The sequence below is a fragment of the Bos mutus genome, chromosome 5 (assembly GCF_027580195.1).
Source record: "Bos mutus isolate GX-2022 chromosome 5, NWIPB_WYAK_1.1, whole genome shotgun sequence".
Classification (NCBI taxonomy): domain Eukaryota; kingdom Metazoa; phylum Chordata; class Mammalia; order Artiodactyla; family Bovidae; genus Bos; species Bos mutus.
Genome location: NC_091621.1, coordinates 28,419,609 through 28,433,523, shown reverse-complemented (window position 1 = coordinate 28,433,523; position 13,915 = coordinate 28,419,609). Strand labels below are relative to the sequence as shown.

Here is a 13,915-nt window from a genome sequence, read left to right as displayed (position 1 = left end):
ACAAGAAACTTGGAAATGAAAGCTTGGTAATTCGCTCTCCCTTCCTCCTTATCAGCTGATGGGTCCCCTTTATTTTCAGTTATCAGGATAAAAACTGACTTGATTAACTAAATCTGTGGCAGATACAAAATAGGTAGAAAAGATGTGTGTTAAGTGTGCATGTCCCCCTCAGGACAGAGGATACTGAAAAAGGAGAAAAAATGAGAAAGTTATTTGATCTGACAGATTGAATTAATCTGTAGTGATCACTACTACCTATGCCAAAAGTTTCTGAGAAAACTTAACCAAATAAGTTCTTAATGCTGCCAAGCAATTGATTTTAAGTTATCTGGTAGAGGGTAAGCACACTGATAATGAAATTTTACTATCTATTCACTTGAACATGTCATCCTTTATAAATCTAAAGAGAATAATAATGTACATCAATGAAGGTTTAAACTCCATTGTAAAGGTGATCATTCAGGATTTTTTTTTTTAAATACTAGATGTTGTTCAATCTTTTACTACTTACCTGGTAGGAAGCATTCCACTTTTTAAATAAAGGAGTTATACATTTTCCATAGATAGAAGCTTAGCCAAACAATCTCCTTTAACTTACAACCCCTAAGAGAGTTCCTATGAACCCACTTTATAGTGAAGTCATTAAATAGCACTATCCACTGAGGTAAAAGGTAAGTGGGCCTCAATGGAAAAAAGAATTTTTTCCTCAAAATGGTCAAACCTACTCCTAAAGATGCTACGAATGAGCCCTGACTATGAAAAGCAGTATTTGAATTTCAAGGTGACTATTTTAATCAGATCCTTTTAATCCTAACTTTAAATAAGATGACCTGTGTCCTGCTAACAAATTCTGAGGTAGTAAAGGAATAGCTAATAAATCTGTGAGAATCTTGTAATAATTAAGAAAAGACATGAAATAAGTATGGGGAAAGGATAAAAAAAAAAATCCAGAGCAATTAAGCCTACATTTATTTTATTATTTTATTAACAATGTCTTACCTTGTGGAATTCTCTTCTGAGAAAAACAGATACAATTTTGTCCCTAAAAAAATGTCAGGGAGAAAAGTTGAAATGTTAGTTTCAACCAGAAAGTCTTCTGAAAATGAAGTTACAAAATGCTGGCATAGTACATTTGTATTATTACAACATCTGGTATTAAAAAGCTTAAGAGACATTAAGTCTCAAATAATAAAAGCATTCACTATCTTCATTAGAACATTTATTATAAAATTGATTATTGTATTATAAAAATACTTATGATTCTACTGACAAATCATTTTTGCTAAGTATATAATAACGTACATAATAATGAATGGCATGGTCTCATATTCTAAGACATCAGTATTTAATCGGATTTTACTCTTGCCGAGATTTGATATTCTGAAGTGTACTTTTTTTTAGCTATAATATACATGTCATAAAATATATCTCTTTAATATGTAACAGTCACAAGTTTTTACTGTAATCACAAAGTTATGCAACTATCATCACCACCTAATTCTAGAACATTTTCATCACTCCAGTAAGAAACTCTGTACTGAAGGGTATTTTTATTCCCAGGAAGAAACATCTTAACAAATTTAATTTTAAAATATATACAAAAAGCATATTCTTTACAACACTACGGTCATAAGTTGTTTTTTTTTTTTTAACGTGCAGAACAAAGATCAGGGAAACAAATACCTAAAAATTCTAAGAGTGGCTGTATGTGGACAGCAGTATTACAGTTACTCTTTTTCTTATATTTCCTCAAAACTAAAATTTTATATTACCTTTATATAGCTCTTTAAAAAGGTACAGCTAAGACATACATTTTCTAGAGCTATATGCTAGAATTTGTACTGCAATCCAAAAGAAAAACAAAAATACAAGTTGACACGTTTTTTTTAAGTCAACTACATTTTTTGTTAAATGTTTTTCAAAGTAGACAAAGTACATATAAAGCTAAAAAAGAATTTTAAATTTATACACTTACTAATCTGGTTGAAAAGCCACAGCTGCATCTTTATGACAAATTGACTGTTTCATCACTTTTGCATCTGGGCATCTACTTCTTAAAGGTCATTTCTGAAATAAAGATGTAGTAATTAAGAACATATTATAACAAAAATATAAAATTTTTAAGGACAATTATCTAAATATTAGTGACTACAGGGAACTGTCAAGAGTTCTTAACCAAGCTTCTAAAAAAAATTAACAGGGTTGAGGATGAGGTGGGAGGGCCCCAGAATTAAACAGTTAATACTGTTTAACTGTTTTTATACTGAGTATAAAAATCAACAATGTCTTCAGTCCTCAATCCCTTTCACCCATCAATCGTGCAATTCCTAAGGATGCCACTTTCGACAGGAAAACGAGAAAAGGAAGAGGTGGAAAAGGAATCCTGAAGTTGCACATTTGGCTTTTGGGCCTTTTTTTTTTGGCCTTGCCTTGCAGCTTAAGGGATCTTAGTTTCCTGACCAGGTATGGAACTTAGGCCCATGGCAGTGAAAGTGCCGAATCCTAACCACTGGATAGCCAGGGAATTCCTAAAATTGAATGTTTGAAAATAATATAATAATTGCTTATTTATTAAGCTTGTCTATTTCCCCCTCACATCTACAGAAACCTAAGCTCCAGAGCAGATTTTTCTTCTCTTATTTACTGCTATCTCTCGAGCATCTAAGACAATGACTGCCATGCCCTAAGTGCTCAGTAAACAGTCACTGAAAGAATAAATAAAACTATGAATTATTTAATGTTAATTGATGAAATATTTAACCTGACAGTATGTCAAAGCAGCAACGTTTCAAAACATCATTTCTTCCACACATACACCATTAATGTTAGTGCTGACTACTGAATACATCTTTAGTATTGTTTCTTTTCTCCAACAAACAAAGTCCATAACTAAAAGACAATCAAGACATGGACCCCAAGCTTCAAGGAACAGAATAAAGCCATATATTTTGTGATTTTATTACTGCAACCTCTGGGTAAGACTCCTAGAAGAGAATTGCTGGATGTGTGACTTTCCTAAATGTTGCCAAATGGCGTGGATGAGGGCCTTTTTCTTTTTAAACATGTATGCTCTCTGTTGTGGGACTTCCCCAGTAGCACTGGTGGTAAAGAACATGCCTGCCAATGCAGGAGATTTAAGAGATGCGGCTTTGATCCCTGGATCTGGAAGGTCCACTGGAAAAGGAAATGGCAACCCCAGTATTCTTGCCTGGAGAAGCCCATGGATGGAGGAGCCTGGTGGGCTATATTATATTCCATGGGGTCGCAAAGTGTCAGACACCACTGAAGCGACTTAATACGCATGTTCTCTGTTGTGGAGACAGCTAGGAATATAAGAAAAATCTTTTATAGGGAGTGAAAACCTGACTGATCTCAAGAAAAACCTTCAAGGAACCCAGTAATATCCACTACTTCCCATCCTGTAGCTGAATTAGTATTCCACACAATGATGCTCTTTCAGTAAAAAACTGAGGGGAAATACAAATATTACTATAAAATTGCTTTTCTTCCTTTCAAAAAGCAGTGGAAGGATAAACCAAAATCCTTTTTAAATGGTTATCTATAGAGAAAGAGAAAGCAGGTGTAGAAGACAGGGATGGAAGTTATTCTTCTTAGAATATATCTCACAGTTTTTACTCTGAAGACATGTTTTAAAGTCAAATGAACATCAAATGATAATGACATTTTGAACATCCAAATTATAATGACTACAACTGAAACAGTAAATGTATTTTAAAAACTCCATCATCATCTTTCACAGTTACTAGAGCAAGAAGTAATTATCCTGAAAACTAATAATGGAAAAGAATCAAGTATTTATCCTGCTGTTCTTACATGAAAGGTACCCCAGAGTAACCAGATCATCAATAAGTGAAAGCAATCTTTTATAGGATTCCAAATAATGAATGTAGAAAGAATGGCAGAATTATAAAATACCCATTTTACAATCATTAATGAAAAAATAAACCTAATATTTATCCTGGGAGTTTCAATTTCAAAAAATATCCATAATATTACCACTTCCACCACCTCCACTCTTACAATGGTCCAAGCCACCTTAGTTCTCATCTGCATTAATAGTTCTCCATCTGTTCTCCTAGCTGCTTCTCTTGCTCACCTAAACAAGATAGTCAGATTAGTTCTTTTCAAAAGAAAATCAGATCATGTCAGTCTTCTGCTCAAATCCTCTAATTGAGTCCATCTCACCAGTCTAAGAAGCTTCCCTGGTGGTTCAGATGGTAAAGAATCTGCCTGCAATGCAAGAGACCTGGCTTCGATCCCTGGGTCGGGAAGATCCCCTGGAGAAGGGAATGGCAACCCACTCCAGTATTCTTGCCTGGAGAATTCCATGGACAGAGGAGCCTGGTGGGCTATGGGGTCGCAAAGAGTCAGACACAACTGAGTAACTTTCACTCACTTCACACCAATCTAAAAGCAAAAATCCTTACAAAGACCATAAGGACTATGATCTGATACTTCCCTTCCCTATCTTCCTAACCTCACCTCCTACTACTCTCCCTCTTGTTCACTCCATTCTAGCTACACTGGCTTCTTTATTCTTACACTCATCAAGCACATTCTCACTTCAGTGCTCAGGCGTTGTACTAATTAACTCCTTTACTTCCCTTAAGACTTGGTTTTTAAGTCATCTCATTAAAGAGATATACCCTGGTACCCTGCTGCTGCTACCAAGTCGCTTCAGTCGTGTCCAACTCTATGCGACCCCATGGACAGCAGCCCACCAGACTCCTCTGTCCACGGGATTCTCCAGGCAAGAATACTGGAGTGGGTTGCCATTTCCTTCTCCACCTGGTACCCTAGGCAAACCCGAAATATCTGCCTTGGATTTCATTATGTGGTAGAGAATATGTAAGAATAAATCAGTCATAAATTTTGAAGATGATAATCACTGAATCAATGAAAAAGCTGACTTAAAACTCAACATTCAAAAAACTAAGATCATGGCATCTGGTCCCATCACTTCATGGCAGTGAAGCAGTGACAGATCTTATCTTCTTGGGCTCCAAAACCACTGCAGACAGTGACTCCAGCTAAGAAACTGAAAGATGCTTGCTTCTTGGAAGGAAAGCTATGACAAACCTAGACAGTGTATTAAAAAGCAAAGCCGTCACCCTGCCGACAAAGGTCCATATAGTCAAAGCTATGGTTTTTCCAATAGTCATGTACAGATGTAAGAGTCTGACCATAAAGAAGGTTGAGCGACAAAGAATTAATGCTTTTGAATTGTGGTGCTGGAGAAGACTCTTGAGAGTCCCTTGGACAGCAAGGAAATTAACATAGTCAATCCTAAAGGCAATCAACCCTGAATATTCACTGCAAGGACTGATGCTAAAGCTCCAAAACTCTGGCCACCTGATGCAAAGAGCTGACTCACTGGAAAAGGCCCTGATGCTGGGAAAGACTGAAGGCCAAAGGAGAAGAGGGTGGCAGAGATTAGATGGGCAGATAGCATCACCGACTCAATTGACATGAATTTGAGCAAACTTCAGGAGACAGTAAAGGACAAGGAAGCCTGGCATGCTGCAGTCCATGGGGTTGCAAAGAGCCGGACACGACTGAGCAACTGAACAAGAACAATCATTGAAACACAAATGTAGTCCATTTTCGTATCTTTGTGTCTAAACATCTATGGGCTTCCCTGGTGGCTCAGATGGTAAAACGTCTGCCTGCAACACGGGAGACCTGGGTTCAATCCCTGGGTCAGGAAGATCCCCTGAAGAAGGAAAGGCAACCCACTCCAGTACTCTTGCCTGGAAAATTCCATGGACAGAGGAGCCTGGTAGGCTACAGTCCATGGGGTTGCAAAGAGTCGGACACGACTGAGCGACTTCACTTCTTCTTTCTTTTCTTTAAACATCTATGAAGCTATACTGTCCCTTTTAAAAGATTCTTATGTTAACAACTTCAAAGAATTAATGAAATACAGTACCATAATGTGGGTGGCTTTTTTTTTTTCAGGTTTGATTTTGTTTTTAAATCATCTGTATCATAACCCTAGAAAGAAGTGGTGAAAGATTTGCAGTATATGAGTCCCATTAAAAAGCAGCTAGCAAAATAAATGGCATTCCCTTTCCTCCCGCTCCTGTAGGGATTTGTTGGAGAATACATTATAAAATTCCAAGTAAACTCAAGAAAACTTTGACTCTTTCAAATTTATCTGTTACCTTTAGGCACCATGATCACCAGAAAGAATCAAAGGAACTCAATAACTCCAACATGACTAGACTAGCTATGACATGGTAGGGATGTTTGAACTGAATAATTTTTTAAAAATAAACAAACTCCCCGTGGGCTAAGGCCTACTCTGCCTTTTAAACATCCTGTGTGTGGCTGGCAAGCTTCAGGGTCCTAAGAGAGATAGCCAGGGGACAGAGAAAACAAGTATGACTCAATGATCATATTTAACAGTCTCTGAAGACCAAAACAAAAGACACCAGTTCTGGCAAGAGTTCTCCAGAATTGCCCCAAAACTGACTTATCCACATACCTTTCATCTGAACAATCTATTTTCACTTAGTTTAAGGCTCACAAAGCATTTGTTATGTGCCTATCAGACCTCATATACAAAAGTAAACCGAAAGTATAATGAAAACAATCATTTGGGGTTCTAAGAGTTGGATAATGAATCTAATGTTAAAATCTGCTTTGTTTGGGGAGGGAGGTGAAGAGAACTCTTCAATACTGTTGTGTAGCAGTGCCCCCACTCATTGGAAATCAGACTTCAACCACTTAAAAAAAGGCTAGTGATATTAAAGGAACCTTTACTGAGCAACTTCTGTGTGCCAGATATTTATATTAGCTTGCTTAATTCTCAGAACTTCCCTATAGGAAAGGGATTAACAAAACAGAGTGGTTAAATAACTTGTCCAAACCAGAAAGAAACAGCTTCAGAATGCAAAATCTCAGTCTCCCTTTTTCACTGTTATAATCTGCACTAAACTAGAATAAAATGATTAGTCACAAATACCACATTTGCCCCATAGGAGTAACATGTAACTCCAGGCTGCTCATTTGAGAAATCTATTCTTCCAAATTTGCTTTTAATAAGACAAAAGAGGAAGGTCCACTATTATACATTAATAAGAAACATGTAGCATTAGGGATGAACCAGAAGAATATGTTACATTTATCTCTAAAAGAACTGAGTAAAAGCACAGCTCACTAATTAGTATTCATTCATAATGATTAACCTGAATCACCCAAGTATCTGATAGCTATTCCATATTCTCTGAGAAGTCAGGGGGGAAATCTTAAGATTTAACAGAGTAGGTTACACAGATACTGATCAAAATAGCTTCTGTACTTTTCTGGATGTTTGAAATCCTTGTCTCTTTCTCTCTTGTTATATAGATATATACATACACATACATACATTAAAAGCTTTTCATTAACTTCTTAAAATTTACAACAAGATTGTTAGTTATGATTCCTAATTTTCCTTTTCTGGAAAATTCTCTCATGTGGAACACCTTCCTGACACTATAACACTTACTGACTTCAGTTCTTTTTATTGTTGTTGCTATTTACCCAGAAGCAATTTTATTTTTAACTGGAGGGTAACTTTTTTCAAGACTTCAGTTCTTTATACTCAATAGAATCTAATTTTTAACATGTCATTATACTTTTTTCTAAATTGTACATCTGTTACTAGATGCACACACTGCCTATCAAACAATGAAAGCATCGTACCTGTTATAAAATAAAAATCAAGGTGATTAGTTAACTATCAAGACACATTACCCAGGAAATGTCCTCAGTTATTTGGAGAACATGAAGATTCCTTGGAACAAATTAACCCCATTGACTAAAAAACACGCCATTTAAATAAGCTTACTGCTTTACATAGAACAGAGACTCAACAGATTCATGATTTAAAATTCCCAAAGCCCTAATACCTTGATTGTGTCTTCTAAATACTTGATTGTGTCCTGGGAATTTTCAGCATAAATTAACACTTAAAAAAAGAAACCTCCCTCACAATCTCAAATCATTGCACTAATGGTTAAGAAGGAAGAAGGGAAGAGGAGGACACACTCTTCCAGGGCACTAATTTTAAATAACACAACTTTCACCTACAGGGTTTGCTGTTTTGTTTTGCATTTTAACAAAATGGAAGTGCATCGCATACAGAGTATGTATTGCTTCTTGAAGCTTTGTCATACACACCTCCTCTCCCTATAGTTAGTGTTTCTCTCTCTCCTTCCCTTCCTTCCTCTGGTACACAATACAAATAATTGTTACTTTTAAGAACTTTTTAAAAGTCTTTCTTGAAGTTGTTACAATATTGCTCCTGTTTTATGTTTTGGTTTTTTAGCCCAGAGGCATGTGGGAGCGAACCCACACCCCCTAAATTGGAAGGCAAAGTCTTAACCACTGGACCGCCAAGGAATTCCATTAAAACTCTTGTTTTATATACAAACATGCTACTCACATTCAGGCCATGATAATAAAATATATTTCTTAGTTAAAAAAATAAAAAAGACATCTTAACATATGAGTCTATGTAGAATATTAAGGTAAGTATCTCCTGAGTTAGTTTTCTTCTATGTCTTCAACATTCTATATAATGAAGAGATATATACAAATCTAAGTATCACAGAGCCTGTGGCTTTACTGTTTTTCATGAGTTTTTAATGTAACACAAAAAAATACTCACTATGGAGAATAGTTTGGTATGAAGGCAGATTTACTTTGGCTTTATTCCAGGGGGTTGAGTTTTCTGAATACCAAGAGTACTTGATAGTCTCTTCTTGAAGATGCTGTAATACACATGTGTCCCACAAACTGTTACCCAACTGCATTAACTTCCTAAAAAATGGAAACAATTTTTATAAAGCTCACTTTGGCCCTTGTATTTTCTAGGGGATAATCAGTAATTCAAAAATAGAAGTCAACCTTCTATTGAAGAAGAAGAGTTATACTTTTTTCCGAAATTCCTTCTTTATCTGCTAGGAGGACTACTATTTCCATTCTTTAGTAGTTCTGGTAGACTCTAAATATTTTCAACAAACATAATAGACACAAATTTTCCCCACAATCAAACTCTTAATTAATTTCTCATGGTGGGCACTTCACAAAGGAAAATGAAAGAAAGAACAACCAATGCCTTCAATCAGTTTTCAACAAAATGAAAAGCAGAATTCATGTTTCACGATAGAACCTTCAGTAAATCCATAACCCAGGGGACTCAAATAAGCTATACCTGTTTTCTCTGAACTACAGCTATGAAATATTGTTTCTCCTAAAATCCAGAAAACTTTCACTTACAGCCATCTGATAATTCAAAGGAATTCAGTGACCCTCTATAACTTTGTACTTCTTCACTATATTGATACATAAAGAATTTCCTAAAAATTCTGTATTTAAATGGTATGTAGAGGGGGAAAAAATGGTAAGGAGGAGGGTGAGAAAGACAAGCCTCATAAATTGGCCATATTAGAAATAACAGAACGGATTTTGAGAAGGGGGGTGGGGGGAGAAACCTGTGAAATAATTTTATATTTTATAGGTGAAGAAAATGAAGCAGCAAATAAGCAAGGAAAGATGTGAAGTTCATATTATAAACAGTATTTTACCCTAGAATTACCAATTCCAACAAATCTAAAATAGGTGCTTTAGCTTAATACACACATACTATATATATGTATATAATCAGAACAGATCAGGATGTTTAAGAGTTTAAATGAATGCATGTATTCTGAACACAGAACACAAGTTAAGGGAAGTCAGAAATGGCCTATGTATCCTTTAGGGATGACAGAATTCCAGTAAGTAACCTGATTCCTTGGTACAGTTCTTTAGGACAGTTTGCCAGATGGATCACTGCTCTGGCCCAGTATGACATTTTTTACTTAGATGGCTAATTAAATGAACCGTTAGCTAATGTTTATAAAGATAAGAAAGAGTATATATGCCAACATCCTGTTTTCAACTTGGTAGTTTCATAAAAGGACTACTGCCCATTTGAGGATTGCTGGTCCACTAAACCTGTTCATGACAAGAGGAGTAAATCTCAAAGTAAAGGAGTGGAACAGCAGACTATATATACAACATCAACTGCATTTAGACAAAAACCCATTGTATACAGCCTGCACTGAACCAAAAAAAAAAAAATCATAGAGAAATGAGTTCTCAAATTTAGATTTATATTCTAGGAAAGATTAGATTAGGATAAGGACAAAGGCATATTATATTCAATATTAAAAATATAATACTTAAAGAGAACAAAAGTCACTTTTAATTTCATGGACATTTACCTTACATTAAGTATTTCTCTAGTACCAACTCACATTTAGACTTCTACAAGACTGTGTGTGTGAAAGGAAACTTGGTCTACTCAATTTCACAAAAATTACAGCCTCCCATTTAGTCCCAAAGGTACAAGTGAACAAAATAACATTATTATAAAGTGCTGTTTTAGTAGCATAGAAAAGTCTGTAGAACAGACAGACTCATACTAAAGGAATAATTAACAAGAGGTTTCGGTTCATGAAGAAATACTCTAGCTTGGGTGACATCAGGGTAACCATGAGAGTATGAGGCGGGGAGAGGTGCTATTTCCTCCCTCCTCCATCTTGGCCATGCTATGTCCCCTCTCCTTCTTGCTAACAGCTCTTACACTCAATTACTGGGCAAGCACCAATACTCAGAAAGAAAACATTTTATCAGATTGTAGCCTGGCAAATAAGAAAAATAGCCACAAAGTGAAAAATGGAAAAAAAATCATTCAATTAGTTGAAAATAGATAAAATTAAAGCTATAAATTTTCATTCCTTTAAAATGCCTAAATACACAGACATATAATACAAACTACTTTAATAAACTTAGTAGAGTTACTCTAACAGATTTATTTATGGGAGTTTGAGTGAAATATGTTGGGAGAAGGGTTATTAAAAAGAGTTAATTTAAGGACCTCCCTGGTGGTCCAGTGACTAAGACTCCATGCTTCCAATCAATGCAGGGGGCTCAGGTTTGATCCCTGGTCAGGGAAGGCAATGGCACCCCACTCCAGTACTCTTGCCCAGAAAATCCCATGGACGGAGGAGCCTGGTAGGCTGTAGTCCATGGGGTCACGAAGAGTCGGACATGACTGAGCGACTTGACTTTCACTTTTCACTTTCATGCATTGGAGAAGGAAATGGCAACCCACTCCAGTGTTCTTGACTGGAGAATCCCAGGGACGGGGGAGCCTGGTGGGCTGCCGTCTATGGGGTCGCACAGAGTCAGACATGACTGAAGCGACTTAGCAGCAGCAGGGAACTAGATCCCACATGTCACAGCTGAGTTCTCATGATGGAACTAAGACACGGTGCAGCCAAATAAATATAAAAAAAAAAAAAGTTAGTTTAGTACAGCAGTTATGAGCACAGGCTTTGGAATCAACTTTGAGTTCATGTCCCAGCTCTACAATGACTAACTGTGTGATCTTAACCCGGTTACTTACTGTCTCCCCTTATCACTTCATTTCTAATGTTGTAATAATGTGATAATGCTTATAAGACAAATTTGCATGGTACCTAGCACACAGTGAGAGCTCAGCATACATTACATGTAAAACACTAGCTACAGTCAACGCTTTTCACTCTTTTTGTCTGCCTAGCATCTGAATTCCCTTATTAAGTTTGGGAACTTCCCCACCTTATGGTTTTAGAAAGTCAAAGTTTCCCACATCTTAAATTTAAGAACCTCACACCATTTTATGATTTCAAAAGGTGAGACACATTTCCACGTGTCCTGTATAGCCAGGACACAGGCTCTGCCGAACACAAAAAGCCCAGCCCAGAGTAGAAATGGGCATCTAACGAGCAGGAGAAGAGACCAGAAGGAACTCTCTCTGATACTAATGGTGGAGCAACTACAGGAAGGTCAAGTCTAGGGCAGAGGTAGCAGCACTTGGAGTCAACCAGCGCTGGCAGTGTCACTGGGGCAGGCTGCGGCGTCTGTCAGTCTGTCTCTAGATGGTACAGGCACCCTCATGGGAATCGTTGTGCAATGTGATTTCGGGCATTGTTTCTGGCTGCTTAGTCCTGAATCTGGTTCTCTAACTCTCAAAACAATTTGATGAGCCACTGAGCTCTATCCAATATTCTTTTAAAATTCACAATATGCTTTAATTGGTTTTTACTGCCACCAAAAATTCTGACTGAAACAATCCATTCTTATCTGCCCCAAACTCACAGGGGAAAAAAAGACTGTTTTTAATCTCTCCAAAGAAATACAAAAGTAATGTACATTTTCAACCAATGGATTTATCCTGTGAGGTCTTGAAAATCTTAGTTTTATAAATTTTGGATAATTCCCCTAATTTCAAATATGAGAAATGTCTAATCTATTTTAGATTTACTTCTAAGGAACACAGTCAAGGAGAAGTAATGACACTGGAAAATAGCTATATGCAAAGTAGTAGGTACCACCATGGTAAACAGAAATTATCCCAACTTGCCTGAGACCACCCTTGCTGTATTCCCAACAGCTTTCTTGCCAGCAGATTTTTCCTTGGGGTCCTATAATCAAGGGAGTCCCTCCTCCTCTTAAGGGTTATTTTAAAGACCAAATTTTTAAATTATCATCAAAAGGCCTTAAATATTCCTATCTTATCAAATAACTCAGCAAAATATTTGTATGATACAACCACCTAACTCTCTGTTGCAACAGTGCAGAGCCAGTCAGTGCCTGATTGCCACAGGCTAATTTTTCAGTACATAAAACAATCTTTTCCCTCTGCCAGATTTCTCTGCCTGGCCATTTTGTAGTTCAGTAATGCTTTTTCCATTGTTTAGAATGTTAAGCTCAAATCTGTTAATTTTATTATATGTCAAAATAAATGTAATATAAGGTTTGTGGGGATTAAGAAAATGGGGGTCTAAATTTTTTTTTTCCATCCCAGAAACCTGCTACCATATAGAGCCAGAACTATGTTTTAATGAATAAAAGAGCAATCTAAACAAAAGAGCAATCTTTAAAAAGTGATAGTCTTTTCGGACTAAAATCTGGAAAAAAGAATCAAGCGTTTAGAAACGTACACTGACATCTAACCTACACTTACCATATTAAAAACTCAGCAGAAAAAAACCTGAATTTTGAAAGAGATTTGTGAAAGAAAAAAAAAGGCCACAGAATTTTAGGGCTTATGATAGTTAGAGCTATGTTGTAAGACAGAAGCTGTTGTGACCCTGAGAGTTAAGTTATTCAAGGAACCGATCTTTTGATTCCTAGCTGAGTGATGTCATTGAAACAGCTTGCCCTTCAAACAGTCAAAATAAAGTTAACTGCACACCACATGGTATTAATTCTTGGATTTAAAATACCAAAAAAATACTAAATCCAAGGCAAGCAATTTTAAAACTCAACTTTTAATACTCTTTAATATAAAGTTTTGTTTTATGATAAATACCCTGGACTTACCAGTGTAGAAAAAATCATCAAGAAAAGTAAAAATTTTTCATAGTGTCCATAACTCCCAAGTAGTGTAAAAATCAGTTTTGCCTATGTGCTGAGGGATGTTTCATTAATCACCAGTAATAATTTATTGGTTGTTATTTCCTGGCTGCTATTAGAACATAAATTATACTAAATACCATGAATTTAAATTTATGCTATTTAACAGTAACAAAAAAACTGTTGTTTTTTTCTGGTCATAATCTACCTCCCCTAAAAGACACCATAATCCCTTATGGAAAAGTTTCTTTGTATTTGGTCATATTAAAGGTAGCAGAGATCAAATTGCCAACATCCGCAAGAAATGCTGGGCTGGAAGAAGCACAAACTGGAATCAAGATTACCGGGAGAAATATCAATAACCTCAGATATGCAAATGACACCACCCTTATGACAGAAAGCGAAGAATAACTGAAGAGCCTCTTGATAAAAGTGAAAGAGGAGAGTGAAAAAGTTG

General features: G+C 36.3%; 1 protein-coding gene across 3 annotated transcripts in view; it reads right to left on the bottom strand.

Annotated features, from left to right (window-relative positions):
* The window catches only part of FRS2 (fibroblast growth factor receptor substrate 2), a 109,728-nt gene that overhangs the window by 53,409 nt on the left and 42,404 nt on the right, over positions 1-13,915 (bottom strand). For 2 of the 3 annotated variants that reach the window (XM_070370576.1, XM_070370578.1), the window contains exons 2-3: positions 1,976-2,067; positions 1,000-1,042 (exon numbers count right to left, since the gene is read on the bottom strand). The gene's annotated coding sequence lies outside the window, so the exon portion shown is untranslated. Of the gene's footprint in view, positions 1-999; positions 1,043-1,975; positions 2,068-8,677; positions 8,830-13,915 lie in introns of all 3 variants that reach the window. The other variant, XM_070370577.1, reaches the window with a different exon arrangement.